Raw genomic sequence first — 4,688 nt, 5'->3', positions numbered from 1 at the left:
AATAATGCTAGTTTATTTGCTGTACATGTCAAGAGTAGCTAAGTCCGTACTTTAATAATAATAAGCGAAACAAATCTTGCCTCTGAAATGTGTTATTAAATCGCTAGATTTATCGACAGTCCCTAAATTAGCAACACTAATTGTAAGCCTTTTAGTTTATAAACATTTCATTTATTTGGTCACTCGCGCCACATACCACCATGTATTTTCGTTCCTATAGCCCATCAATGATTCAAAGTGAGAAAACCATCGTCTTATTGCGTTTTCCTTCCCTTGGAAATAAAATAGATTCCTGTGTGAGGTATCAGAATTCAGAGTTGTTGACAAGATCTCTTTAACGCGTGGCAACGTGTTGTTGACAAGATCGTTTCGCGCGCGTATTACTTAAGTGTGTTTGAAGCATATTGTTTTAGCAATCGAACGTTGTGCTGGGTATCAAGTGCGTTATTGGTACAAAATGAAACGAGTTGGTTCACGAAGAACTTGTACTAATCATCTAGATTTATTTTGTTATATCTGTCGTACATGCTTACTCTTTCTATTTCGGTTGTCGAATTGGTGACCAGGGCAAGCCATGAGCTCCTCATGAGTTCTGCATAACTTGTACAACAAATCTTAGGTTTTGGTTACATAGGGAACTAATTGGCCTGCCGTTTGCTGTACTGATGGTGTAGAGAATACCAACAAACCACCTTAATGACTGTTACTTTTGCATGAGTAAGATCATCTCCAGCATATCTAGAAAAAGTAAATACATCATCCAGTTTCCTGATATTCCTTCGACCATACGACCTGTGCCTCACAGTGAGTATTTACCAATATCTGTACCCCCTGACACATAGACAGTGGAAGAAGAGGACTGGAATGAAATTGACGTTTCACCGGAGTCAGTGGCTTCTACTTCAAAAGATCCGAACTATATACCAATACATGCTGACAGTGATATGCATCTAATAGAGCAGGAAGACGTTGATGATGTAGTACTGGACTTAAATTTGTCGAAAGAAGCATCCGAACTTCTAGGTTCTAGACTACAGTAAAGGAAATTACTTGTTCCTGTACAAAAATTTCTGAGTACAGATATCAACCCTTTGTACAATATTTTGCTTTGGAGGAGAATATGTGTTTTTGTACAGATGTTACTGGCTTGATGAACAAAATAGGTATTTTATACAATCCAGATGAATGGCGATTGTTTATTGATTCCTCAAAATTTAGTTTGAAAGCAGTATTGCTTCATAATAGAAATACTTTGCCATCAATTCCAGTGTTCCATCCTGTTGGCTTAAAAGAACATGAAAATATGCCTCTGAATTTATGTGTTATAAAATACAAGGCTCATGGTCGGAAAATACGTGATGACCTGAAAGTGATTGGCTTGCTGATTGGACTACAAAGTGGTTTCACCAAATATTGTTGTTTTTTGTGTTTGTGGGACAGTCGTGCAAACGACAAGTATTATTTGGTGCAACATTGGGAGAAGCGGGAAGAATTTATCCCAGGAGCATGTAACATAAAAGCAGAACCATTGGCTCCTCATCATAAAATTCGTCTTCCTCCCTTGCATATAAAACTTGGAATAATAAAAAACTTCGTGAAGATGGTGACTCGTTTACGTACACTGAAAAATATGTTTCCTAGATCACGTATATTAAATTGAAGGAAGGAATTTTTATTGGGCTTCAATCAGGAAAGTCATTTTGGACGAAACACTTGAAAATCTTCTGCAATGAGCTAATTTAGCTGTTTAGGAGTCCATCAATAGCGTCGTAGCGAGTTTCTTGGAAATAAAAAGAAAATTACGGAACATTGATCAGAAATTTGTTAGAATTCTACAAAACATAGGTTGCAGTATGTCCTTCACTTTCTGCATTCACATCTTGACTTTTCTCCGACAATCTAGGAGATGTTAGTGATGAACAAGGGGATAGGTTTCATCAAAATATTTCCATGATGAAGAAGAGATAACAAGATCGTAAGTTTCCTGCAATGACGAAAGACTATTGTTGGTTTCTTCTGCAAGAGAGTAAACAAGATTACAAGAGGCAGCGTAAATGAAAGCGTTCGTAAGGAAGATAAGAGGCATATTTCGTTACAATATAAGGTATCAATAGTGTAGATATAGTCTGACAAAGGGGAACACTTAATAATGAAATCACCATCATAAGTTTGAATAGATATAGATATTTTATAAACATCTTGTCTCCGTGAACCCCAAAGTTTTTCAATTCTTCTCTACGCCATTCTTACAAATGAATGCATGCATATCAATTTCTATTAGTAAATTGATTTAAAAATTGAGTTGTATGATCTTATGAGTGTGTTAAAACCTTATAGGCGTGACTATGTAATAATTTGTATCGAAACGTTTCAATGTACGTATAATACAGTAGGACCTTGAATATCCGACACAATTGGCTATTTCTCAGCCATATTGTAACGTTCCTCTTTGAGCGTTACATTTTCTCAAAGAGATTATTCGTAGAGATGTTTAATCAGCTCTTAGTTAGTGTTATTTTCTTTTATATTTTCTCAATTCTCGACCCTCATGAAGGATTCAAGATGGTCGACAATTGGACTAGTATGTGTAATCGAAATATGCTACTTTTCTTTGTATGTCTATGGCTTGCGTCGAGCGGATATTTCTGTCTCGGTAGATAACGCTGACTGCTTGAAATAATTTGAAATATTGTGTTTCGTTTAAACGGAGGGATTTGTTATAAATGTGTATATATAAACATTGATTTATGTAAATTTTATTTTTATTTAGTCATATATATTTTATTATTAGAGTTGTCGTTTCGGTATTACGCTTTGATGCGTAGAAAGGAACGGCCAATCAGAGAACGAGCGGGATGCATAAGCGCGCTCCCTTTGTTTTAGCTCCTCGCACTGAACAAATATGGTGGTGAGGAAGGAGGAGTAGTTTTTCGTTCTGTCTTCTAGACATGAGTTACTGCATGTCATGCAGCAAAGTGATTGTTTTTATCACAAACTTTTCAACAGAAAATACCATGACCGAATAATGGTAACAGATTTAGTGTACGCGTACTGAAATACAATAATTCACCTACAAAACATTCAGCTTGTGCTCGTTCCGGATACTACTGGGGTTGGTTTGATACTCGCTAATCGTTTGCTGTGTTGTAAGTGGAAGCCTGATAGTCCCACCGAGAACTGTCTCTTGGATTGAGTTGGATCCTGTGTACTGCCTCTTCCTTGGAAGTAGAGAATCTCCGTCCTCCTTTCCTTAATTGGGGACCCAATCCCTCGTTATTTTGCCGGCTGACTCCACCTGCTTCTGTGGGACCTAAACATATCACTTAGTGAAATCTTCATCTATGGTCGTTTTTTTGAACGTAGGTGTTCTAGCAACTTATACGGTGAAATCTTGTCTATTTGGTGAGAGAGTTGGTGAAGTGTACTTAGTTGCAGTTAACTAAGAAGAAGGTCGCCATTTGGTCAACCTGCACCTGTGGCTAGGATTACGATTACTACATGCCAAGATGCCTGAGAGGTCATTGGAGACCGGTCGCCGCTCGAAGATGCTGCCCGAAACTGAGCCCTTTGAACTGGCTTGTGGTGCCGGTATTGTCTTTTAGTATGCGTCAAAAGGTTGGGTGAGCTTTGGTCACCGTTTCAGGTAACTCTGTTTCACTATTTTTCTATCGCAAACTATGGAAGGAGTAATGCCGTCCTGGAAACTGTAAAAGAATTCGCCCGCAGTTCATATAATTCGTTCGAGTTGTTTCTGTTTATAATATCCAGTGCTGTATTATTACTGTCGTGTGTTTATTCTATTGTCTCGAATCGTTCCATAAAGCAAAGACAATATATATTTAATTATCATTGGTTACTCAGTGAACTTACATACTATATGTATATCAATTCTACAATGTCCATAATATCGTTTCAAGTAAATCTTGTCCGTAACATGTTTGAGTAAACGAAAGTGAGTCTCTATCCAGTAAGTCGCATCATACGCCGACGGGGTAGTCTGATATCAACACCATTTCTCTCTTGCTTTGAATGGAATCATTTCCCGAGTTGCGTAGATGTATAATGTATCACTCGCTACCATCTAGCTTATGTTCGTCCAGTAGCGGGCACTCCGTATTGTCTATTTTACAAGTACTATGTTTGGTGAGGTCAAAGCTTAATTAGCGACGGCTAGCTCATGTCTGTCCGGTAGTGGACACTCCGTATTGGTTATTACAATATATATATAGTTCATAATCTAAGTATTAAGCCGCCACGCAGGAAAAATCTATGTAAATCCTTGAGTTGTTTTAATGTTTTATCTCTAGTTATAAAGCTACTTACTAGTTCAGTAGGACGCGTCGAAGACGATGGGAATTGCGATAGCACTCACACTTTGATGTGATGGTGTCAGGGGTAGAGTCTAATTTACTGGTTGGTCTTGTACTTCCTATAATGTTTCTGCAGTATGTATCATTATTACCGCCGCTGTTAAATTGTAAGTTATGTCAAGGAAAGTGTCCTCTTAACAGCTGGTTGCGGAGAATAGTGGAAACGTTATGTTTTTAGGGAGGAAGGTTAGTCGACACAGCCACATGCTTACTCCCTCTGCGGTGAGATGTTTTGTAAACAGTAATGTAATATGTAATTTCCCTTCACTCGCTGTGATGCAGCCTACCGAAGATTATGTCCTAATATTTGGTCGAGAA

Source organism: Thermobia domestica, chromosome 7 (assembly GCF_964235325.1).
Source record: "Thermobia domestica chromosome 7, izTheDome1.hap1.1, whole genome shotgun sequence".
NCBI classification, from domain to species: domain Eukaryota; kingdom Metazoa; phylum Arthropoda; class Insecta; order Zygentoma; family Lepismatidae; genus Thermobia; species Thermobia domestica.
Note: the sequence above shows the minus strand (reverse complement) of the source record.